The sequence below is a fragment of the Lepidochelys olivacea genome (genome assembly GCF_965140295.1).
Source record: "Lepidochelys olivacea isolate rLepOli2 genome assembly, chromosome: 1".
In the NCBI taxonomy this organism is placed as follows: Eukaryota; Metazoa; Chordata; order Testudines; family Cheloniidae; genus Lepidochelys; species Lepidochelys olivacea.
The window spans coordinates 331,757,816-331,785,095 of record NC_140411.1 but is presented as its reverse complement, the minus strand read 5'-3'; the positions used below and the strand labels follow the sequence as shown (position 1 = coordinate 331,785,095).

At 41.2% G+C, this 27,280-nt stretch overlaps 1 protein-coding gene across 7 annotated transcripts in view; it reads left to right on the top strand.

Moving 5' to 3' along the window:
- The window catches only part of MAGI2 (membrane associated guanylate kinase, WW and PDZ domain containing 2), a 1,196,373-nt gene that overhangs the window by 138,156 nt on the left and 1,030,937 nt on the right, over nucleotides 1-27,280 (top strand). The window lies entirely within an intron of this gene.

Below are 27,280 nucleotides of genomic sequence, written 5' to 3'. Positions count from 1 at the left end.
AGACACTTACTTCTTGAATGTGTTCTTAACCCAGAAAATGATAACATAACCCCATAGCCATTGGTTGTCTCAATCTCTAAATTATTTTTTTTTTGTATTTGTTTGTCTTGGTAAGGACTGGTATCTTAGGCTGGTTTGGAGTCTAAGTATCGAGTAGCAGTGGATGTAGGGAAGTGACGTGTAAAGATATCACACAAACAGACAAAGACAACAGCAACCTCCAAATCTATTGAAATTTGGAAAGGAATATCTTCACATTTTGAGGAAGCCTTGGACTGCATTGAACTCTTCAACTGTCTTGTCTAGGAGCTGGAGGGACATCCCAGCTGCTTCCCAGGAGCTGTGTGGAGCCGGGCACAGAGCCTGCCTGCCCTGCTGCAGCCAACTGGACTTCTAGCGGCCCAGTCTGGAGAAGCAAAGTTTATTCCTATGAAGTATAAAATGAAATTGCTGCAGTCTCTTGTCTTAGTTGTCTTACAAAATGCATGTGAGACATGGACTCTAAAGAAACAGGGCATTAAGAGGCTTTGTCTTCAAATTGCATGAATAGAAATGGTACAGGCAATTCCTATATGTTAACTCTACTTTGCACATGACTAACAAAGAGGTAGTCACTCAAATTTACGGCATAATCAGAGTGATCACTGATATTTTCAACTCAACCCCAGGGGAATTTGAGTTTGTGGGACATATGGGTTGGACACATGGAGGAAGACTGCCAAAGCCAGTTTTGCAGGGACTGGTGCCAGATATGGGGGCATGGCATGCCAGGGCAAGTGTGGTTTGATGTGGGTGGCTGGATGGGATGTGGTATGATGTGTGTCTCAGGGCATATGAAGGTGGAGGATGATTGCTGGTCAATTACTTGTGTTGTGATTCTGCAGTGGTTTGCACTATGTTTAGAGTTGCTATAAACTATTTGTGTGTTACACTAGCTGCCCTGTGAATTGCCTAAGTCGGAATCAACCAGGTTAGAGCTTCTTAAACCTTAGAATTCCGTTTGGCTTTTGTGGGCCTTAACTTCATTTCTGTACTTCATTAAACACCTGAAAGCTGGGAAATTCAGTTGTAGTTTTAAAAGACAACTTTAAGAGCTTTTTTTCCCTCAAGTTATTGGATACAAGGCTGTAAATCTGTACCATAATACAAGTTTTTTTTTCTTTTATGGTCTGAGAATAAAAGTAGAAGGATCCAAAATAGTGATAGTATTTATTTGGGAAGAGAAATAGACTGAGATCTTTCTTCTTCCATTTTACACTAAGTATATTGTTGTACAGAATTTTTCATGAGACATCTTGATTTGTCCAATTACATGGAAAATCACCAACCATTCCAAACTGAATGTAAAAAATGCCAATCTATTTATGATCTGCCAAATGTCATATAGACATAGTGATGATAGATACACATGCTTTTAGTTATTTCTTACATTAAATGGGAGATCACTGTGTCTACTGTCGTCTTACACATAATCTAAAATAGAATTATTTTAATTGAGTACTGTAGTCATAAGTGACTTCAGTGCATTATAGGCCCTGATATTAAAGGTCACATGTAGTAGTGGGTTGAAAATACAATTTCAGAGAGATTAATATGACAACTTTGAGTCCTATCAGTGAGATCCAATAATATTATGTTACCCATTCTGACAAAATGGCCACTGTTGGTATGGCGGGTCCCATGCTTTTCTTGGTGGGGGGGCTAGGATGCCAACCCTTGCTTCCTGCTCTTGGGGCACCAAGGGCCCCGCTAATGTCCCAGGAAGGTGATAGAGGAGGAAAACAGGGAAGGGGTCTGTGTTTGCTCCTCACTCTGAGCCCCAGCCCCTCTCAACCTCTGTGGGTTTCTTACCCTCTTGCCCCTTGGGTAGGGTTACCCTTGGACCTTGACACTGGGGTATGGAGTCTCCCTGCTCGAGCAGGGTCTCCCTTTCTCTGGTCTTTCAGTTCTCAGCAACACACCTCTAAACCCCAGTCCTGCTCCTTTCTCCCTATCCTGCACCTGCACCCGGTCTGCTTGCAGTAGGGTTTTTTATTAGGTTACGGATGGGCTTAATTGGCTACGAGTGCTCCAATTAACCTGTAGTAACCTTCCTTAGTCTACAGGGAACCCCACCTTAATTAGCCTAGGACTTATATATCTCCCCTCTCCCACTGCTCCCTGGGCCTGATGAATCACACCATACTCTTAGCTTATGCTGTTTAAAGGTAAAACACAAAAGAGGGTCTAGGCCGTTGTCAAACAAAATATTCACTATAGCTGCTGGCCCATGTGAACTCTTCAAACGTTGTGAGGAGCCTACTTCCTGTCATCTATTCATCTATATTTTTATGCAATGCTCATTGCTTATAGTCTCTGAAAATCTAGTTACCTAAGTATATTTATCTTTTCCTTCCAGTTAGTAGGGCTGTAGTTGTTTGTGGTTTTTTTTTTTTTTCTATTGCAAAGAAAAGGTATTTCTTTGGAAGTGGACTTACAGTAGGCTCAGATGATATTGTATGACCTTCAGTGAGTCTCACAATGTGGCTAGCACTCCCCCGTCTGAGGCCACAGTTTAGAAAGTTACTTAAACACATGCCTAACTTTAAGCATTTAAGTAGTCCCAGTGATTTCATATACTTAAAAATACACATGTGCATAGGTTCCTAGCTTATCTAGAGCTTGAATGAAACCCAGAGCCAGCCTGACTGGCTCTGTTTCGTTTAAGGTCATCCAGGAAGATTACCACTGTATGGTCTCCCTGATAATTGGAATGGGAAGGGAGAAGTTGCCGCTAGGAGCCCCAAGCATAGTGGGGTTGGTGTCTTCATAAAAATCCGTGTTTTGGGGATAAGGGAAGGTTCTATACATGCACACTCCTAAAGATTGATTTATATAGCTTGACCAGTAGGACACAAGCTCAGATCCAATGGATCCCCATACTGTGGGGGAGGGAGAAGGGATTTTGAAATGATTTCCCTTATAATATACCTCCTTTCTTGTGGCCTTCTATTTAGAGGTCACCACATGGAGCATTTCCAACACCTGTTATATAGATTTATTAACCAGAATTGTAAAGTTAATCTCAATCACTGTACATTTTATTATAAATTAATTTTAGGATTAAGACATTAAGGTTCTGTACATGGAACTTCTGAATGAGATACAAAGTAACATATGCCATGTATTGCAATCAGGGTCTGATGTTTGGCTGTAATTTAATTTGTGCTTTACATCAGTGTGTATTTATACATGAATCATGGAACTATATTTGAATAAAGTAGTCCTGAATAACACTTACGGTTGTTCATAGTTTTACTTGTATGTTCAGTGGAGCTACTCACGACAATGGTGGTGTGGGTAATGTATCACATGTGCTTAAGTGTTTTCAGGACTATAGCCTTAAACACAGTACATTTATTAATGTTAAATATATATTCTGAACTTGAATAGATGTGAACTCAATGAGTTCACGAGGGTGGCTTGTTCCATCATGGAAGATGAGACTATTGCTAGCAAAATTCTAGTCCCTGCTGTTCAGTGAAATAATTAAAGATTAAAGCAGAATCTTTCATTGTGGCATTAAATCAATCTATAGTTCTATAAAATATTATTCCAAGCACTTTAATAATTATAGGGCACGTAAATGAAACACATGCTGATAAACTGAATGTATTTCACAAGCTGAATTCTGTGATGCCAATAAAATATGCTCCATAAAAAGAACTATGGACATTATAACGTGATACTATTTTGTGTGAGTTTTTTTTTTAATAAAATGAACATAGACATTGCTAGTGCCACCTAATGGTGAAAAATAGAGCTAAATTTAGTTATCAAAGCAAATCATTAGTGACTCCCACATGTGTGAAAAGGGAACTGCAAATGTTTGTTTTTCTTTTGCATAATACCAAAGGAAAAATATGAGAACATTATTCATATTCCATGTATCAGTTCTTCCAAGTAAAGTACATAAAAGAGATTTTTAGTTTGAAACCTATGTGGGCTATTTTAGGGACCTCTGTTTAATTTTAAACTGTCACCATAATGTGAAAAGTTTGGGGAAGAGCAGGGGGTTTAAAATGAAGACCTGTATAAAACTCCAGCCCTAAGGTGGTTGGATTATCTGTATTTTCCCCCCCTCCCCAGGTTTTATGCCTATAATTTAAACACAATGGACCAGTTCTTCAGATGGGGCAAATGCTTGTTGCTTCCAATAGAACTGTCAATTTAGGCTTATGATATGGCCCAAAATTAAAAGGTAAATCTTTTTTAAAAAAAAAAAAAAAGTTTAGATACCTAGTTTGAATCCCACCAAGGGCTTGTGTGAACTTTATTTTTTTTTTTTAATGGAACAGTAGATCTCAAAATACAAGCAAAGACAGGGAGATGTTTCTTATAGAGGGAGGAGCCCACAACAGAAACATAACTCTGTTCCTGCAAGGCAGGGACAGTAGTCCCTCTTCAGCTCCTGATAAGTGATTAGCAATTGGAGAGGTAAAGCACAGCAATGGGATCAGCAACCTAGAAAGAGAATGAAACAACTGCTATAGAAAGAAGAATGATCTTCAAGCTTTAAGAGAGTAATAAACAAAGAGCAAAAGTTAATATTTTAAGCATATAAAAACAATTTAGTACTCCTTTAAATTCATAGATTCTGAGGCCACAAGGGACCATTGTGATTCCTGTGCAATATAGGCCATAGAACAGCCCCCAGATAATTTCCGTTTGAACTACAGCAAATCTTGTTCTAAAAATTTGCTGGTGATGGAGAATCCTCCAACTCTTGGTAAGTCGTTCCAGTGGTTAATTACCCTCCCTGGTTTAAAAAAACAAAAAATACCCCTTATTTCCTGTCTGAATTTGTCTAACTGCAGCTTACAGCCATTGGATCTTGTACCTTTTGTCTCCTAGATTGAAGAGCCTCTTATCAAATATTTGTTCCCCAAGTAGGTAGTCATAGACACTGATCAAGTCACCCTTAAACATCGCTTTTGTCCACCTGGATTGTTCTAGTGAACTTCAAGCACTGATGGTGACTTGCATAAGACATTTCTGTTTATGTTCAAAGAATTTTGCAAGGAATGTTATCTTAACTTAGCTTTAAGGTCTACCTCTATAATAGTGGCCTGGAGTGAAATCCTGCTTCCACTGAAGTCAATGGCAAAACTCCTGTTTCACCCTGGTATAGCCTCAAATTCTACAGGCATAGAATTTGTTGCTGATTCCATCCCTTGAGTAGAATTGTGCATTGGAATCTAAGCTCACATTTTGGAAAACTGAAATGTGTGGACTTTAGGTCTGTAAAGATAACCTTTCAAAAACAAATAGGCTATAAATTGATATTTAGATTCAGTCAGTCTGCAGACAACACTGAAACATTAACTCAAAGATGTGACATTCTCGACTTATCCCAGTGGACAGTTACCAATTTAGCATAATGATGGACATTTAAATGTCCTCCATTTCACCACTGATTTCAACACGAAAACCTAGCTAACGTGCTTATTTTTTTTCTATAAGACACTTAGAGGGCTTAGGCCCTGATTCAAGAAAGCACTTACTCACTTGTCCCATTGAAACAGACTCCATTTAAAAGGAGATGGAAAGTGCTGACAGTCAGCAAAAAGGGAAAGTGAAAACCTCTTGAGCAAATGAATCTGAAGCAGGAACAGCAAAAGAATCTGTTGCTTTACTGGGTCTCCAAGCCTTATTAGCAATAGGTGGAACAGCAGCATCTCCCACACATGCACACATTTTTGTTTAGCTATAGGACTGCTTTTGGATACATTTCTTCTTGGTCTCCATCTTTGCCCTCCTGGTGCATCCTGTCCTCATAAGATGTTACAATACCACATAGCATGAAGATCCACAATGAGACTTTCCATCCTGTTTGGGGTGACACCTTCTCCTCCCCCACCCCCCACTTTCAAGTAAGGGCTGAAGAAATATTTCTAACTTTGAATCACTGAAGTCATCCAAAAAACAAAAGTAAGCATTTAATACACATGACTAAATGGGAATGGGGTAGAAAGACAACGCATACTTCAGGCTTTCTTTATGCATCACAAAAATAAAAAGACATGATACCATTTTACTCCTTTTCACGTCACCGTTTATGGCTACAAGTGACCCAAGCCTAATTATTAAGTGGCTGATTTCCAGTTACGCTAAGGCTCCTTTACGCTTCCAGATTGGCGTAAAGATGCTTAAGTGGGCTTAAACTACCTCCTATGCAGGGCTTTCCCCAACCACTGTTCCGAGCCCTTAGCCTAGGGTGTAGATTGGGAGTGTGCTGTAGCTGTGGCTGGGACATACTGCACCATCGCTTTCCTCCATTTCCCAACAGGGGGCTTGTGACACTTCCTGGGGGTATGCAGGACTATGAGGTATCTTGCTATCAGCTGCCCTTAGTGTGAGCAACCCTTGTCCTCTCTACTTGTGAGGAAGTATAGAGATTTGAATGAAAGCATGTAGAAGTATTGGCAACAAAGAATTGCATATAAAATCATAATGTGTATTCTAGAACCTAGACAAGGGTGGCTAGAGAGCAAGAGTGAAAAATCAAAATGAGGGTGGAGAGTAATAGGTGCTCCAAATATTGCAACTTCCCCTATAAAATCAAGACATCTGGTCACCTTAACCTAGACTTACTTAACTAGATATTTTGTATGTGTGTGTGTCTTATAGAGCAATGCTCACCCAAAGTAGCCCTTCCAGCACTTTACAGCCAGGCTTGGTTGTGATCATCCATTCATGAAACAAGTCACACTGGCAGCTTGCATCCCTGGCGAAAGACACAGGGTATCTCGTGATACCATTAGATATATCAAGATTGTACTTTTTGTTCTTCTTAAACAGGGCACCCTCTCTGCTGATTTTTCTTCTCTCCTTCCCCGCCCCCGTGGCCTCCCTCTCATGTCAATTGTTTTTGAAATCTTTTAATTCCCATCTGGCTCCATATATAAATAAGCTTACAGTGTGACACACATAATTGTCAGACAGGGAGATAAATGTCTGCTACATGCTGCTTGAAAGGAACCTGTTTAAGACATGTCATCTGTTGGTTATCTGACTTAAAGCCTTGGAGTTAAGATACATCACTCCCTAAATAGTTTCCTTACATACATTTTGAAATGATTGTGACGACCAGTTTGCCACTGGCTCTTCAGAGACCTTACATGCCATCCTTTTGGTCTCAATATGCACATATTTGACCCAGCGGGCCCCTATGTAGAATCCTATACATCCACTGTGCCTTTTTGAAAGTTTACTTCCGATAGCCCTGCTACCCAGGGAACTTTTGGTGTCAAGTATAAATTATGGTCATCTCAGGATTGTGCTTAGAGTGCCAGGAAGGAGCCTGTATGCCAGGGGTGGGCAAACTACGGCCTGGGGGCCACATCCGGCCCTTCAGACCTTTTAATCCAGCCCTCAAGCTCCCGCCGGAGAGCGGGGTCGGGGGCTTGTCCCCTCTGCACGGATCCTGGAAGCAGCGGCATATCCCCCCTCCGGCTCCTACGTGTATGCTTCTGCATGCTTGACTTGCAACCTTAATGTTCTTTTAACGTGCGTAGTGTAGTGTAATTACAGCAGTCGCTGAAGTAGCTGTAAGTTAGACTGTTCAGCAAGCTGTTTATGAATGCCTGAATTCCCACAGACAGGATGCATTCCATATGGTGACAGCTTTAGACTCCTGTATGCATGGCTTTATTTTTTTCAGCTCCACTAGTAACCCAGAAACATCTAGTCACCACTGCTGTTAAACTGATAAATGACTCCACCGTGAACAAGTCCATTATCAATGTATGTAGTCTGTGAAATTGTGGTTTAAAATGATTCAAGGTAAACTTGGAAAATTTTTTATTCAAAATGTATTTTTTCCTTAGCAAAGTAATTGATGATCAAAGATCGTTTGAATCCCTGGCAACAGTCTAAATCACTACACAGGCTTCTCTCAAGTGTGAAATTGGTCATCACATCCAAGGTCTGTACTACTTAAAATACTGAGTACTAAAGTATTTCTGCCTATGTGCAAGATTTGAATCATGGCACTGGACTATCTCGTTATTTTTCAAGGTTCGTTACAGATTGTATTAACTTGCATTCAGGACTCCACTAATACATGTATTAAGTGAAACAAATATTGGAGGTTTTTTCTATTTGGTTAAAACGAAACTCTGCATGTTTTGACTAATGGGTTGTCTGGGCTTTGCATTTGGGTAATACAACTACAGTGTTGCAGATCTGCAGATGTGTGAGGGGATAGTGTTAAAACTTTTCAGTTTCAAATGTTTCCAGTGTGGTGGGGAAGGAGATGAAGATCTGAGGTAAACAGAGATTTTAGTCATTTGTCCAAGGACAAAGTCTAGCAGAGCTGGGAATTAAACCCTTCTCTCCTGAAACCTAGTCTAAACCAATGTTGGCATTATTTGTCCTAATGACTGTGTAATTTAACGTCTCCAACTCAGCATTCCCATTTTAAAGATAGCAACATGATCTACCTTCCATCATGGTTGTAAGGCTTGCTGCATCTCTGTTCTCCTTCTGATCTGAGTGTACCCTTTCAGATGTCAGTCCTGCAGCCTTTACCTCTCCCATGGTGGAGAAAATTCTCTCACTATTGAACTGAGCTTTGGGCTGCAGTACCTTGTGTACTAACTGTGCTTACTCAGGTCTGACTGGGTTTGGTACCTACAGTTCTTCTCTTTGGCAGTCTCTGATCGCTGAATATAGTAACCAGGCAGCCTTCATAAAATCAATTTTTTGTTTATTGTAACAGTAGGAATAAAGCATGCGGGGGGTGTGGGGGGAGATAATTTAAATAGTCTGCTCACATCTGTCTTGCTTTGAAGACAAACCTGCTGCTCCCAGTTTTGGGAAGGGAGCACTGCCTCTGTTGAAAAACGTGGCCATGAAATATAAACTAATCATACTGGGGTTTCTGTGAGAACTACGACCGCACAATCTGCATTCCTGAACTGCAGTAGCTACTGAGTGATGGGAGAAGTTTAAGATGGTGGTTTTTGGTCCTGTAAAACCCTAAATGGTTCATGTCCTAACTATGAAAGACTGTCTCACTCTCTGTGTGATAACATTGCTGTTACTGGTGACAGATTGATTCACGATCATCCCTTTTCACTTTGTGTCTGACATATTTCCACTCATGCTTGTGTATTTAAATTTCCAGTTGCATCAATCAAGTGTCTAGGTGCATTACAAAAGTTTAAAGCCACATCTAGATTAGGAAAATGTGCCCATGTGTAACTGCACAGATAACCTTGCCAAGTGGTAAGTTAACCAGGTAAATTGCGCTGGTATAAGCCCTTCCTTTGTGCTAGCGAGTGCATCTAATTTAGGGGGTTGCACTGGTGTATCTACATTGATGTAGTTACAATGATACAATTTTTCCTGATACAGACAACCCCTAGTTAAAAGGTAATCTGTGGTGTCATTTTACTGCAGAACCTGTTTCTTTGCAATCCTTGTTATGCTTTTCAGTATACTGCTTCTGAATAATGGGCATTTATTTGAAGCAAAAGAAATCCATAGCAATATCAGATATTATTTTCCTGTGATATCTGAAAGTTGTACTTTATTTTTAAAACTAAAAGTACTTCTGTTTGACTCCTCGTAATCCAACTCCTGAGCTATTGAATGTTTAATTGTGGCTTGCTTAAGTGATGGTTTTAGTTCCGGTGAGACTGCAGTGAAACTGGTTTTGAAAAAGCCAGCTGAATGGCTTGTGTTGTCTCACTTCATTATATTTACCTTCTGCTGCTCTATATTGTAAGTTCAGATCCCAGCTGGGGATGAAACTCAACAAGATGTTACTGGAATTTTAACCTGTGATCTTTGTTTTTCTCGATTTGTTGTAGAAATCCATTGCCATGACATGAGAAATGGGAAAAGATCAAACCAAGCCTCTGATTTTTGTTTTTAATTAAAATGATTTTAGCAACATTGAAAATTTAGGCAATGCAGAGGTTAGTAATGTGATATATTGCCTTTTTGCTGATTTATATTCAAACCATGTCTCATTAATGACTCAGACATCTGATGGCTCTTACCTTTGCTGACCTGTTGGCTATGACTTGGTCTCAGTGCATTTCCTAGTGGAAAGGTGTCCATGCTCCACAAACAACTGTCACAGTTGTCAATAACTAGCACTTTGGGAACAGGCTTCACAAAAAAGCCAAGGAATGAATAGGCCTCGAAAGTACACTGTCCTTTCACTTTTGAAAATTGGTCACCACAAATCAGGGCTGAGGCACGTTAACTGGAGCAGGGTAGGGGAAGCTGTTTGTTTTTTTTCAGATAACTTGAGACTGAAGTCCTCAAGTTTTCATTCTCTCCTCCTCCCCCCTCCCATGAGCATTGAATTCATATGGAAAAAGCTGGAGGAGTTTGGGTGGGAGGAACAAGAGAATGTATTCTAGTTGTACATTTGATTTTTTTTCCTTCCGAAGTGTAGTACGTTGCACTTGTCTTTATTGAATTTTGTCTTGTTGATTTCAGACCAATCCTCTAATTTGACAAGGTTTTTTTTGAAAGACAGAATTAGAATTCAAAGTGCTTGCAACCTCTCCCAGCTTAATGTCATTGACAACTGTTAAGAATACTCCCCACTCCATTATTCAAGTAATTAGTGAGAATATTGAATAGTACTGTATCAAGGACTGACCCCTATGGAACCCCATTATATACGCCTTCCCAGTTTGACAACAAACCATTAATAATAACTACTCTTTGAGTATGGTCTTTCAACCTGTTGTCTATTTTCACTGGGAGGTTGGTAATATGACGTCCAGTGGCCAATTGGCAACATTGCTATGTTAGTGAATTTGCACAGAGCATGGAAAAACACCAACACTTAAAAGAAGCACCATGTGAAGGTTGTTATCTTGGCCAGAACATCATGGGGCTCCAGTCCCTGGACCTTATGAACTACAACAATTGCCTTGGTATATTCTGCAGCTGAGTATTGTCCTCCAGTGTGGTCTCATAGCAGTCACACTAAACTCCCTGACACTCAACTCAATAACACTATGCACATAATGTCAGGGATGCTCAAATCGACTCCAGTCGACTGACTCGCAGTCCTATCACACATCCAGCCTCCACAGATTAGAGGAGCTGCTCGGACATCTCGCTTTCTTAACCATGTCAATGCAAGCACAAGGATCCCACTGCACGGTGACCTGCAGAACTTGCCAAAGACAAAATTAAAATCCCGCAACCCTCCATGGAACCGCATCAAGATCCTTACACCCAACTTCAGTGCTGAGACTCAATGGAAAGTCACGTGGAGCATTTCGACTGCTCAAAACAAACAGCTCATCATTGACCCTGCCAGGGAACCACCGGGTCTTGATTTATGTTGGGAAGATTGGTACAGGTTGAATCTCATGGGAGATGTGGACACACACTCTTTAAATGGAAAATGAGGCAAACACCTGTATGGTAACCAGGCACAAACGATGGAGCGCATCATATCTCAGTGTCCCCTTCTTTCTTTTGTCTGGGGCCTGAAGGACATTCATCAGCTCACTTGCTGTGGAAATCTGCTGATTATCAAATCTAGATATAAATTTGTAGTCGTTGCTACAAGCCATACGAAAGAAGAACCAGTTATGCACTGATCTTATCCAATGCAAGCCTCAGGCAACTGCAGAGCAGTGCCAGCAGGGGCTGCTTTTCAGGTTGGAGGTGCTGCTCTGCACCTGCCCAAGGCTTGCAGTTTGGGGGGACAATGCTGCCCCCTGCTCCCTATTAAAAAGGGGGGGAATGTCCTTCTGACCCTGGTTCCAGCACCATTGTCTGGGATCTCACCCATTCTCCATGAGTTCTCAAAGATAATTGTTAATGATTCGAAGACTGCTTCAACTAGTTCCTAAAATATCCTAGGATGAATGTCATGAGGCTCTGTCGACTTAAAAACATCTAAATTATTCTTTTTTCTTCTTTTTTTGGCTTGTATTCCTTCCCCTTTTTGGTTAATATTAATTACTTTGAGCATCTGGTTACCTTTTAACTTTTGTGTGTGTGTTTGATGTAAAATTAAATACAAAGTTTTCCAGACCCAAAGATTTCTTTTTTTCAAGTTAACAGAGTGACAAACAAGGTGGACCAAACTTGATTCCCATGGAAGTCCATGGCAAAGACCCCATAGATTACAAATGGGACTCATGGAACTAGGAGTGAATCACCAAACTTAATTTTAGCTTTAGTGCTAAACCAAGATATAAATCAAGGGCCCCAAAGGGTATACTGTGGTATCTACCCTCTTTGTTTATATATTTTCTTTTAAAGAGAGATTTTAAGCTTCTGAAAGAGGAATGAAAGTGAGCATTGTCATAGTGCAAGGATTTGTGCAAGAGTGCTCCTATTCCTCTCCTGAAATGGCCTTAAATCCAATCTCATTGTTGTTCCATTCCTGAGACTGAGTGCAGGCTTCCATGTATGCCTGATAGCAGGATGGTTTTCTAACCAGAAGAAACGTTTACAGAATGGACAACTGAACACACTTTGTGACCAGTGTGAATCTGAACCTACATTTCCACAATGGAAATTTAATATGCTGACTAAATGACACTAATAGATAAAGCACAAAATGGGATACTACTAAGTGTCAGCTATGGATCACGAAATCACACTAGGGAATAGGATGACCACTTCTTTATGCACCTCTCTATAGGAGGGGGAACCATGTGTGATCAAGGGGGAACTTCAGTGTGAGTCACATATGCTGGAAGGTCTCATGCTGCCAGTACCAAAACATCCTTGGAATTTCTAAACGTTATAGATGACCATTTCCTAATGTCAGAAGTGTTGCAGCCAACACAGGGGAATTCTATATTAGACCTTGTCTTAACAAGGAGAAACTGATCACAAAACTGAAAGTTAATAGTAGCTTAGGTACAAGTGATCATGACTTGATCACATTTATAGTGTGCAAGGAGAATAAAAGTCAGACCAGTCATCTAACCTCTCCCTCTCTCTCACTGTTTTTAATAGGACCAGTTTTACAAAGGTGAAAACCATTATGAGTCAAATTAAGTGGGAGAGAGAATTTAATCAGAAAAATGTGAATGATAATTGGAATCCTCTAAGAACTTGCTAGATGTCCAGAAAGCTGCACTTGAGGAAGAAGGCTGAGCTGGCTTAGAGGGGAAGTGAAGGCAGCTGTAAAAATATTAATAAAAACGAATGGAAGAAAGGGGAAGCTGATAGTAATGAATATAAATCAGAAGTCAGGAATTGTAGAAAGTGTATAAGGGAAGCTGAGGGAAGCTAAGAAAAGTCCTATGGCCTGCAGAATGAAGGACAAAATTTTTTTAAATATATTGTGAACGAAAAAAATCCTGACAATGGTATTGGTCCATTATTAGATAGAAATAGTAGAATTATCAGTAACAATGCAGAAAAATCAGAAATGTTCAAGAAATGTTTATGTATTTGGGGAAAAACAGAGGAAAAAGACTTATATGGTGATAGATTCTATTAGTATCTCTGGAGGATGTTAAACAGAAACTACTAAAGTTAGACGTTTTAAAATCAGGAAATCCATATAATTCCATCCAAGAGTCTTAAAAGAGCTCACTAAGGAGCTTGTTGGATCATTAATGTTGATTTTTTCAATAAGTTTTGGAGCACTGGGGAGGTTCCAGAAAACTGGAAGAAAGCTTATGTTGTGCCAATGGTTAAAAAGGGTAAACAGGATGACCAGGTACTTTATAGGCCTGTCAGCCTGACATCAATCCCAGGCAAGATAATGGAGTTGCTGATATGTGACACAGTTAATAAAGAACTAAAGGAGGGTAATGTAATGAATACAAATCAACATGGGTTTATAGTTTGACAGGATCTGTTTTCTAACGTGATTTCTTTTTATGAGGTTAAAAGTTTGGTTGGTAAAGGTGGTAGTGTTGATATAATAGACTTAGACTTCTGCAAGGTGTTTGACTTGGTACCGCATGCCATTTTAATTAAAAAAAAAACAAAACAAAACCAACTAGTGATCTAAAATTAACATGGCACTCATTAAATGGTTTAAAAACTGGTTAACTTAAAGGTCTCAAATGTAAATATAAACAGGAAATTGTCATCGAGCAGGAGTCATTCCTGTGGAACCCCACTGGAAGTGGTTCTTGGTCCTATGCTATTTAACATTTTTATCAATAACTTTGAAGAAAACCCATAAAATCAGCAGTTTGCAGGTAACACAAATTGAAGGAATGGTGAATAATGAAGAGGACAGTTCACTGATCAAGAACGATGTGATCACTTAGTAAACTGGGTGCAGGAAAACAATATGCATTCTAATATGGCTAAATGTAACTGTATATATTGAGGAACATAGGCCATGTTACATGATGGGGGATTGTATTCTGGGAAGCAGTGACTCTGGATAAGATCTGGGGGGAAGACGTGGATAATCAGCTGAAAATTGGCTCCCAGTGTGATGGTGGGGCCAAAAGAGCCAATTCAATCCTAGGGGGCATAAACAGGGGAATCTCGAGTAGGAGTAGTGAGAGGTTATTACCTCTGTATCTGGCAACCATTGCTAGAATTCTGTGTCCATTTCTGGTGCCCAATTCAAGAAGGATGTTGATTGAACATGGTTCAGAGAGGAGAGATGAGATGATCAAAGGATTAGAAAAATATACCTTACAGTGGTGGACTCAGAGCTAAGTTTAGCTTAGCAAATAGAAGGTGAATGGGTAATTTGTTTACAGTATATCTACATGGGGAACAAATATTTAATAATGGAATCTTCAATCTAGCAGTGAAAGGGATAACGGGATCCCATGGCTGGAAGTTTGAAGCTAGACCAGAGGTTCTCAAACTCTGGATTGGGACCCCAAAGTGGGTCACGACCCCATTTTAATGGGGTTGCCAAGGCTGGCGTTTAGACTTGCTGGAGCCCGGGGCTGAAGCCAAAGCCTTAGCCCTACTGCCCAGGGCTGAAGCTGAAGCCCTGGGTGGCGGGGCTCAGGCTTTGGCTTCAGCCGTGGGTAGCGGGTCTCTGGTTACGGCCCCCTCCGTACCCTGTTCCCCCCCCCCGGGGCTGAAGCCCTCAAGCTTCAGTTTTGGCCCCCCTTCTGGGAGGCGGGGCTCAGGCTTTGGCCCCACTGCCATGCTTCAATCCCCCTTCCCAGGGTCGAGTAGTAACTTTTGTTATCACAAGGGGGTTGCAGTGTAATTAAGTTTGCGAAACCCTGAGCTAGTCTAATTCAGACTGGAAATAAGACACAGATTTTTAACGATGAAAGTATTTAACCATTGGAACAATTTACCAAGGGTCATGATGGATTCTTCATCACTGCCATGTTTAAAATAAGGATTGTATGTTTTTTCTAAAAAAATCTGCTTAAGGAATTATTTGGAGGAAATTCTAAGGCCTGTTACACAGAATCACAATGGCCTTTTCTGGCCTTAGAATCTGTGAAAATGGGGAATAACTGGCTAGGTGGTAGTACTGTTGAAAACGATCTGAAGTTATAATGGATCTCAAATTGAGTGACTCAACAATGGGCTGCAGTTGTGAAAAAGCAGTGCATTAGCAGGAGTGTTGGATGTAAGACATGGGAGGTAACTATCCTGTTCTACTTGTACGGGGAGATGTCAGCAAACCAGGAAAGTGCCTGAAACCACTATGGCTTATTGCTAAACCAGCTAAATCATCAGGCCATAAAGTGCCATGTAGCAAACTCAGCTTGACCAAGGCGGCAGGGGAGGGGGTTTTGGGTGCCACAGAAAGGGCAGCTTGGCCCAGCATCCTTCCTGATAAGAATTGTGTTGTAGTGGCTGATACACGCCTTTTAGTGCAGGATGTGCCCCAGGAATGTCTACTGGGGCCTCAAGGCTGCAAACTCTGGAAAAACCCACACCTGGTTAATCAATAATCAGAAGGAGCCTCTTGCTTGACCATTGGAACTGATTGCTTAACAAGTTTTCTTTAAGGGACATGTCATTCTATTACTAAATGTAATGTATAAATAAGGGGGAAAAGTTTTGAGGTTGGGGGACTCTGCATCCAGAGGGAGAGTCCAGTCCTGAATCTTGTGTTCCCCACTAGCAGATGGGCTGCCGCTGTGCCACGTGAGAGCCACAACTCAGCTTTGGTAATTATCAAGGATGTTGGGTGTTTTACTCAGTCTCACGCACTTATACACATGTCCGCAACAGGTTAGTAAAGTTCAGCTTTAAGTGAAAGCACTCTTGGTCGGACAGCCGTGTCTCCCCTGATTTATTTCCTGACACCGCCTCTCAGAGTAAAAGTTTTCAAGAGTTTTGGGTTGAAAAAACCCTGGGTAACATACTCAGCACTGGTGAGGTCTCAGCAGAAGTGTCCATTTCTGGGCACCACATTTTAGCAAAGATGTGGACAAATTGGAGAGAGTCCAGAGGTGAGCAACAAAAATGATAAAAGGTTTAGAAAACCTAACGCATGAGGAAATGTTTTTAAGAAAAGAAATCTCGGAGTGGTGTGGGGAGAGAGCAGGACCTGATCAGCCTACCAATATGTTAAGGCCTGTTGCAAACAGACTGTGAACAACTGTTCTCGGTGTCCTCTGAAGGGTAGCACAAGAAGTAATGGATTTAACCTCAATCTCCCTTGCTGCAGATTAGGTATTCGGAGGAACTTTCCAACTATAAGGGTAGTTAAACTCTATGAAATAGACTTCTACGGGAGAGGTTGTGGAATCATCATCACTGGAGGTTTTTAAGAATAGGTTGGAGAAACCCCGGTTGGGGTGATCTAAGTTTACTTGTCCTGCCTTAGTAGAGGGGACTGGACTTGATGACCTCTCCAGGTCCCTTCTAGCTGTAAATTTCTAACTTTATGATTCTAACATTAGTTGCTTTAACTAAAGAATTTACAAAAAACTGTGCTCTGTTTTCAATGGGCTTTGTGCATTTGACAGCACTTTGTGTATTTTTTCTACTGCCTTCCCTCTGGAGTCATTTAGTCAATTTCTTCCTTCCTGGTAAGACCCCCTATAAACCTCACATAGGGAGCAGAAAAGCCCTTAGAAGGATTGTTTGGTTGGTTGGTTTAAATCAGGACTCACTGTTTAAAGCATTTTCTTTCTTAAATTAGTCAAATGAAATAACTAGGGTTCTGATCTTGCAAGACTTAGGCATATGTGTAACTTTAGCCATTTGAATAGTTGGTCCCATAAGTCCCCTTTAGTTTACTGTGACTACACACAATGAAGCACACACTTTAGTCTGCAGGATCAGGGTCTAGAATAGCAATGATATTGAAGGTAAGAATGGAGATTGCTGTGACATAGGTATGTGGAAATTTGCACACCTTCTAACTGCTCTAGGCCTGTATCTGTCCCATGCTATTAGCCCCATTCTTTGTACAGCATTCAGAAACAAAACACTTGTCAACTTAAACAAATACTATACTTGGATGCCTAAAATCTTTAATAGAAGACAAGAAGAGAAGAAAGTTGATGCTGTTTCTATTTTCAAATGCTTGGGAGGTGCTCTCAGAAGCTACAGTAATGGAAATATGTAGTTGTCTACATAGAGAGATGAATAGATTACAGAGCAAATTGGTACAACACCTTTGGGAGAAGAACTGCTTATTCTTAAATTAAACAGCTTATATGACACTTTTCCCCTATGGTTGACAAACTAAATTTATTCAGAAGCAGATATGTTCATTATCTACCTTCTCTCATACTGTGATCATCGTCATCATGTTCCTGTTACGCCTCTGGCATTTAGAGTAATGACAAAGCTCCTCCACTCCTGTCTGTTTCTGACAAGTCTTTCAATGGTTCCCCAGCTGTGCCCCAGGTTTTTCAGCTCAGCTTCCACAGCTCTTCGCCATGTTTTTGGGCAGGCTTGTTTCTGCTTGCCTTCAGGTGTCCATCTTATTGCTACTCTGGTGATGGAATCAGTTTCCATTCGAAGCACATGACCAATCCATCTCCAGCGCCTCCTGGCAATGATGGTGCTCAGATCCTCTTGGCTGCACTGTGTCAATAGATCTTGGTTTGAGATTGTTCTGGGACAAAAGATATGGAGGATTTTTCTGAGGCAAGTTGTATGGAATGAAGAGTGTTTGCACATGTCATACTTTCTCATTCCCCAGCATTCTGCACTATAAAGCAGTGTTGAAAGTAGGCAGCTCTGATAAATCTTGAATTTGGTTTTGGTGCTGTATTTTGATGACTTCCAGACTGTATTTAAGCTCCTGAAGGTGTTCCTGGCTTTAGTGATTTTGTTCCAGATGTCCTGGCTGATTGGTGCTGCCCAAATATGTGAATGTTTCTGCATAGTCCTCTTATCCGTACTGGTGATGGTGAAGCAATATTTAAGGCCATGATATAGGTCTTATTGTGGTTGATTTTCAGTCCAATTTGCTGGCTGAATGTGAGTCAAGTTGTTTTTTTCTTGTATATGGTGTTGGGTATGTGATAGGAGAGTGCCATCTGCAAAGCCAGGTCTTCAAGGGATGACAAGTGTGGGCCCACCAAACAAGGGACATAGACACTATGATATTGACAAGCTAAAGTCCCTTGAAATACAGAAAGCCTTCGTTCTGCAGTTAAAGAACAGGTTTCAAGCACTCGCAGACCTTGATGAAGAGGAGGGGAATGCAGATGAGGAGATCAACAAGAAGTGGGACACAGTAACAGCAATTTATAAACAGAGCAGTGAAGCCTGTCTACGCTACAGGCAGAAGAGAAAGAAGGAGTGGATTACACCCAGCACATGGAACGCCACAGAAACCAGACAAGCCCTGAAGAAAAAAGTTTGACACAATCCCAGAAGCTAAAGGACAAATACCATGAGCAGTATAGCGAGGCACACCAGGAGGTCAAACACATTGTGAGAGTGGACAAACAGCATTACAGTTGCTTAACGTTGCTTAACGCCTTGCTTAACGTTGTAGTTATGTTCCTGAAAAATGTGACTTTAAGCAAAACTATGTTAAGAAAATCCAATTTCCCAATAAGAATTAATGTAAATAGGGGGGGTTAGGTTCCAGGGAAATTTTTTTCATCAGACAAAAAATATATATATGCGCAAACACACAATATAAGTTTTAAACAAACAATTTAATACTGTACACAGCAATGATTGTGAAGCTTGGTTGCGGTGGTGAAGTTAGAGGGTGGGGTATTTCCTAGGGAATGCCTTACTGCTAAGTGATGAACTAGCATTCAGCTAAGCCCTCAAGGGTTAACACGTTGTTGTTAATGGAGCCTCACTCTACAAGCACGACTGGAGGGAGGGGAGACAGCATGGCAGACTGAGACACAGACACGCACCCTGTGTGTGTGCGGGGGGGGGGGGGAGATGTACATTGCCCCTTTAAGTATGCTGACACCATTCTAAGTTCATTACCTTTAAAAAGATCAGGAAGTTGAGATAGCAGCTGCAGTCAGCAAGCTCTCTCTGTCCTGATCCCTGTCCTGTCCCCACCTGCTCTATAAGGAGAAGGGATAAGTGGGGGGCAGGAGTGGGGGGAGGGGGACACCCTGACACTAGCCCCCCTCTGCTTGCCCCTCCCACACAGCAAGCAGGAGGCTCCCGGAAGCAGCTCCAAGGCAGAGGGCAGGAGCAGCACATGGCAGTGCGGGGAGGGACAGCTAAACTGCTGGCAATTGATAGCCTGCTGGGCAGCTGCAGCACAGGGAACTTAGGGGAGTGGGGAGCTGACAAGGGAGCTGTTGGGGTGGGGGGCCTGCAACCGGTCCACCCTGGTTCGAAGCCCCCACCAGCTAGCTGCAGTGGGCTGCTCTTCCTGCAAGCAGTGGCCAAAGCAGGCAGCTGCCAAACAGCATTAGAAGGGAGCATTGCGCAACTTTAAACGAACATGTTTCCTAATTTGATCAGCAACATAACAACGAAACAATGTTAACTGGGACGACTTCAAGTGAGCAGTTACTATATATTGATGATCTGGCAACATAAGCAGAGGATGCAGCTGCTTGTGGTAAACAAGAAACAGCCTACAAAATGACGTGGCTTATCAGTGGTAAATGGCAGACACCAACAAACACTCTCACCAGGAACAGACAAGGCTACCTACTAACAACTGAAAAAGAACAAGAAATGCGCTGGACAGAGCATTTCAAAGAACTGCTGAACAGGGAGCCACCTAAAGAGGAAGCAAACATCCAGGAGGCAAAGATCTTATCCTATGATAGGAAGCTATTATCTGTTTTACAGATGAGGAAACTGAGGCAGAGCAATTACGTGATATGCTCAAGGCTGCAAAGTAATGCCAGGATTTGAACTCTTAGTACTGTTATTACACTACACCTGTCGTTGTAGAGATTTGAATTAAGTGTGCACTTTGTTGGCCTCAGTTTCTGTTTTAGAATGTATTATGTGGGTGTTGTGGCATTTACTGTAAACAACAATATTAAGAAACCTAATCTCATGGTGGGGTGGAGCTGGGTCATGAGGATGGTACTATGAGGTTTTCGGTCCCTTTATTTGGAATCGTTAAGGTATTACGCCTCTTATACTTCTATTGAGAGATGAATGAGAGAGAGTAAATCTGGAAGGACAACATTAAAAGGCTATAACAAACATTTACAAGTCAGAGGAAAAAATAATTTTTCAGCTCTCACTCATACAAGAAAGCGTTCCCCATGCTCACAAACTGCAACCACACAGAGCTTTGATAGCCTTGATACTCCTAAACCTAGTCTTCACCTTGATGCTTCATGAAGTCTGAAAACGGTTTTCAGTAAATGTGAGTTAGCTGACCTAAGGCACAATACAGTTTAGTGGCCAGCTGTTCCACTGACATTGTTGACCAACACATTCAGACACAGGCCATAATTCAAGTCTATGCTAGCAAACTTTTGTAGCTATACTAACTCCACCAGTGTAGGTCCTTCAGAAGCATGGGTGGAAACTGTAGCATTTGACAGGAATTGAGTTTTTTATCGCCCTCTTGTCCCACCGAATTCCTAAGTCCTCTCATGCTGGTAGAGAGTTGCAGCTACAGGGCTGGATTCTCAGCTGTACTGAATGTCTCCTAGAACCTTCCCCAGTTCCTCTTAGCTTCCAGTTATAGACTTTCCGAAACAGTACACATACCAGTGTGGTGCACTGCCTTTCCAGCTCTGTAACCTAACTCCTGTTGCTAATGGAGAATTTTAAGAGCTTGTCAATAAAAAACCTACACGTGGATCAATATCTTATAAATGAAGTCATTCATACTCTGGGTAATAAAACTATAACAATTTGTGAACCAGGCCTTCTAGAATTAGGACTTACTTATACTATCAGCTCCTTATGGTGTCCTAAATCTCTAAGATATAGAAATATTGAGGACGAAATGTCACCTGTTCCTCCTCATAGGCACTACAGCCTCCATTTCATAGATCCAAATAGCTGATATTTTGAAAAGATTCTATATTAATTTTTCTTGTGAATCATATTCTATAAAACTAAAGATCAGATGTACCATATTTTTCCTATATTAATGTGACTGGGAGTAAAGTGGGAGTGCTGGAAAGTTAATCCAGGAAACAATCAATGGGCCATTAAGGCCTACAAGAAAAAGTCTGCTCTAGCCAAACACCCAGGATCAAATTCTATTTTCTGTACACAGGAATCCCAGTGTCATCAATAGGCCCCGCCTTCATGCTTCTGGTGGAGTTTGTTTGTCCATAGATGTGCTTCTAAATAACTCACACCCATTGTGTAGTGAGGCAGAGTGGCCTCCCTCCAGTACAGAGGGTGTTAATGGCCCCTGATGAGTGCAGCTAGCCTTGCCCTACCCCCTCCACAGGAAGTGCAGGGGCAGGGCAGGCAGTATGAGAGCAGGGCCCTGCTGCTCTGATGGGGCTGGAGCAGGGAAGGAGACAGAAATCGCTCCCAGGGAGCTGAGCCCTCAGTTAAGTCTGTGACTGGCAATGGAGAGAAAAGGCAGCCCAGCGGCCCGTAGTCGAGACTGCAGGGAGAGACTGAAGGAAGGGCTGACTGAAAGCTAGGTCCCAGCGGCAACGGAGCAGCACCAGCAGGAGCTGGTAGGATGTAGCCCAGGGAAACACGTCTCTGGTCCCATTGTATTTCTGAGACTTAAGGCAGAGACTGCATGTTTTCCCACTGATGGTGTGGTAGGACTGCCCATCACTTCCAGGGCCCTGCTGGAGCAGGGTGGGCCTGGCTCCCCCTACCCCTGGCCCCTTAGGTGGAGCTGGTTGCCTGCTAACCTTCAGGCCAGAAGGCCAGAAATACTGACTGTTTGCTTAGTCCTCAGCTTAAAAGGCCTGAGCCTCTTCTAGTTGATGGCTCCAGCCAGGAGGCTGGAGCCAGAGACTGTTTGCTCAGCCCCTGCTTTAGGAGGCCCGAGATATAGACTGCCTGTTAATGGGCTGAACCTGCACTCAGCAGATTGCAGGCATCTGAGGTGACTGCTGGCAGAGGTAATAAATGGCCCTACCACATACAGGTGGTGGTAAACCACTAGCTGAAAGGGGATCAAAGGGGGCAAAAGACCTATCTGGCTTCAAGATTAAACTCGATAAGTTTATGGAGGAGATGGTATGATGGGATAACATGATTTTGGCAACTAATTGATCTTTAACTATTCATGGTAAATAAGCCCAATGGCCTGTGATGGGATGTTAGATGGGGTGGGATCTGAGTTACTACAGAGAATTCTTTCCTGGTATCTGGCTGGTGAATCTTGCCCACATGCTCAGGGTTCAGCTGATCGCCATATTTGGGGTCGGGAAGGAATTTTCCTCCAAGGCAGATTGGAAGAGATCCTGGGGTTTTTTCGCTTTCCTCTGTAGCATGGGGCATGGGCCACTTGCTGGAGGATTCTCTGCTCCTTGAAGTCTTTAAACCATGATTTGAGGACTTCAATAGCTCAGACATAGGTGAGAGGTTTATTGCAGGAGTGGGTGTGTGAGATTCTGTGGCCTACATTGTGCAAGAGGTCAGACTAGATGATCATAGTGGTCCCTTCTGACTTTAACATCTATGAGTCTGAGTATGGAAGGATGTAGGAGAAATGAAAGCAGTTTTCAGCCCTGAAATGTCATCAACATCTCATTATCAAAGCGAACTCCAGTCTGTTCAAGAAGTCACATAGCTCTAAGTATCTTTCTTTCTGTTTGCTTGGTCTTAGGTTAATTCAGTCGAGTATTAAACTTTCCCGAAGTGTTCTAGGCTTCCATTGTCTGAAATGTCTCTCTAAGAAAAATTTCTGTTAAATATCATTCAAATCTCCTTGTACCTTCATTTCCTATATCAACTGCTCATATGGATGGTGGTTGTAGTGCAAGAGCAGGAACATTCTTCTTGAGTGAGTTATTTAATAGATGTTAGTCTGGGGTTTTTTTTAATTATCTTAGGTGTTCAGTACACTTATGTAGTGACCTGCTTAATCTGTAGATCAGGGCTTTGTTTTTCTATTACTGTAGGACCATTTGGCATCACTGATGGGCTTTCATTAAACTACATTTTTCTTTTACTATATGTCCTACACAGATTCTTGCATTGCTTTAAAGCTGTCTCTCTCAATGTACTTCATTATATCCTGATATCCATTGTTGCCTAAATTACTTTAGGCATCCTGCTGTGATTTGTCCTTCCCTGGGACCTGTTTAGTTCTGGATCCAGTTTTCCTGGTGGTTGCATTATGCTCGTGTATTATCTGTGCTTACCCGAGATCTTCCTTTCTTTGAATAATAACGGTCTACTGAGCCAGCCTACCCTGGAAACAATTGGATCCTCCACAACAGAAACTGAAATAAACCTGAATCTTTGGATGTTATTTCTTTTGGGAGGAAACTTATTCCCTGGTTTTCAGTAGGAGCAAGTGTTGTGATTTTTCTTCAGATTATAGCTAACACAATCTATAATTTAGGAAACAGGATGAAATTATCCTGTCTGTGGAAGCTGTCTCAACTGGATGGAATTTCAGGGGATAGGGCATTCCCTTGCTGCTGGTGACTGATAGGTCAGATTTTAGCTACAAGCAGGCTGAAATGCCAATTGTAATGGATCTGTGAACCTTGTATCTGAAGAAAACTGAACTGAAAATTTTCTAAGTGCAGCTACATTTTGTTGTTGTGGTGACCTGGGAATCCTAACCTGCTATTTGTCTAACCCCCATCATTCACACAGGGATTTCAGGGTAGAAAATATTTAGAGTTATGGAATTAATGACATCATGCACATAAGGATAAGCATGACCTCCCCCACTCATGCTTTAGAGTGCTCTGAAAGTGGCCCTTTTTGTGCAAAATGTTGATAGACTTTTTTTTGTTTTTTGTTTTATATTTTTAAAGTTCTGAATTTTGTTATTGACCACTTAAATTACTGAAACTGAAATAATTGTAGGTAGTTTTTTGTTTTTAAATCCTTTCAGCTTGCTCAGGGAAGATAGATGGGTTAATTTCACTTCTCTTTCTAGAAACAAGGTGGGTGAGGTAATGCCAGCAGAAATTGGTCCAATTAAAGGTGAGCAAGACAAGCTTTTGAGCTTCACAAAGCTCTTCTTCAGGCTCTGTATAGCTCAAGAGCTTTCCTCTCAACAACTGAAGTTAGTCCAATAAAAGATATTACCTCATGCACCTTGCCTCTAGGATCCTGGGACCAACACTGCTATAACAACACTTCATACTTCTTTCTAGTGAATTTCACACTCAAACATCGTGCAAGGAAGCAATAGTTGGCTTGCATACACTGGAAGGAAAAATTTTTGTGTTTAAATATGATCCGAAAGCATCATTTATTTCTATGGCACGTGAGTTTTGTAAAAGATTGTTTTTATAAAATCTGCTATCTGGTCTGCTGAACCCCTATTTTTCATGATGTACTGGCAGGGAGGAGCCCAAGTTATACACGCAGGCCTGGCAGTTAGAAATGTCTTTTTATGTCTAAGCTCTTCCCCCCCTCCCCCTTTTAAGGTGACAGACTCTTTAATGATGCATCCACCAGCAAAGACTACTCAGCACAAGGCTGGGATATCGATTTCGTACTGAGTTATGAGCACCATCTATAGAATTGCCATCACCACTTCATGTAGTATGCTGAGTTTTTCCACATGTGGGGCAGGGGCCAGAGCTCTCTTCCAAATGATCCTGACCTTGCTTATCTGATCAGACAGGAGACGGTCAGGTTGCAAATACTTCTCTTGATTCCAGTGTCTCTTCTAGTATCTTACAAATGTTGTTGTGAAACATTTTTTTTCTAGTAGTCGCGGATACCATATTCACATCTATGCCTTCCTTAATTGCTGTGAATGCAGAAATCTCTGATAGAAATCTCAGTGTCAGTGCAGCCTCATTCATCATGAACTTTATCCATGATCTAAGTGTATTAACTTTGGGTGCTTTTACTAGTTCAGGAGAATGTGCACACAAAGCATTCCCAAGTGTTGGCCCTTTTCTTAAATCTAGATTTAGTTCAACTGTACAGATAAATACACTCCCATCCAAACATGATGGGATTCATAAATTGTTACCTACAATCCTTTATCAGACCTATTGCATTTTCCACTTCATTAATATGAGTTTTACAGTGGGCAACAATAATTCTCCTATTCTGTTGGGACTAATGGCAGCAATGGACCTGAAAGTGTATTTTCATCGCCATTCATTGGACTCTAGAGAAACATGCCAAGGCTATTAAACAAGCAAATTTTGCTGCAATATTTAGTCAACAAAATTTGACATAAGATAGTTAAAGGCCTGAGTCTTCTCCACAGCTTCATGTTGATGGGACTTTCTTTGGTTGGAGGCTTCCCTGAACCACACAGAACTGGGTGACAGCTGCCTCTTGGGTCTGAGATCTGTGCATAAGAGTAAGCAGGCGAGGCCGGGGATGTGTGTGGTGTGGTGTGGTCCTTTTTCCTTATTTTTTCATACTTTTTTGCTTTCAAAAATCCCAAATCCAAACTGGAAAACTGATTTTTTTTTAAATTTCAGAAGTTTAAATGAAACACAAAATCGTATAGCTTCATTTCAACAATGTTTAAATTTTCCCATTGACAATTTTATTTTAAATTAACATTTTCTTGTCGGGATATTTTTGACTTTAATTAAATTCCATTTTCCAAAGGGAAATCTTTGTCTGAAAATATTTAACATTCTGATTAGAACAGGGAACATTCTTTAGTGACAGTAACCCTAGGGAATAGTGGCAAAGATGAACCATATGATTTAATGCCAAAGTCACTTTGCTTTCCTAAATTGTTTTTTTTCCCACATCTAATACTTAGTGGCACCTCCTCATTCTGCCCAAGAGATAAACCATGTATGAAAAGTGGGAGTTTTTTGATAGAGGATGTCTGCTCGAACAAGCATTTTAACTATGGCTCTAGGAAGACCGTCTCCTTGCCCCAAATTGGAACACTGGAGGGGAGACATTCTGCATAGAATCCTTTGTGTTATGCTCAGTCTACTCTCCCAAGTGTGTCACATTACCTGTTGTCACCAAACTGACAGAAGTTCATCAGCCTTTTATTTTATGGTGCTTTGCGGACAAAGCAGATGTCCCTGCCCCAAGGAGCTGACAATCTAAGATGCTCATGTCCTTTTAACTACTTTCATGGCTTCCATCATTGTAGTATCTAAGTGCTTGGAGGATATATAAGTACACAGAGAAGAGTGTACTGTTGAGGATTAAAGTACGTACACAGATCCTCCTTCTCCTATGAAAAGTAGGGGGAAATTCTAGTATAAAAATTAAGGATGCAAACCTTTCATTGTAAATATATCCTTGAAGTATGCTCTACATTTCATTTTAAAACTGTTGCTTGTTATTTGACATGTTCACAAAAAGGATATGAAAACCACACAAATGGAGATTGTCAGTGTTTACCAAAACCTGTATTCTTGTCAGTTTTTTTCCACATTAAAATGCATACTGCTTAAAGATCTAACCTTCTGTTAGTAAAAATAAGTCACTCTACAACAGTGATTCTTTGCAGACAGACTAGAGTGAATCTTTCTTAAGCATAATTAAAAGCAGAGGTTCATTACTGCTCTGTTCTTTTAGATTTAAATCCTCGTAAGCCATAGTAATAGATCTAATGCAAAAATGTGCTGTTTTGTAATCACTTGGGCAGACATTTGACAGATACTAATCAATGTAGTGAAATGTTGAGCCCTTTGCTGATCCCGCTTGTTGGGTTAGTTTCCCTGCAAGTTCCAAAGCCAAAGACGTTGTGTCTATGAAAGCTTTATCACCAGTGCTCAAACAGATTCTTTTCCACTTAATGTGACATGATGTATTGAGAGAATCTATTTCTGCTCTTCCTAGCTGTCAAGGAAATTCAGTGTCAACTGTA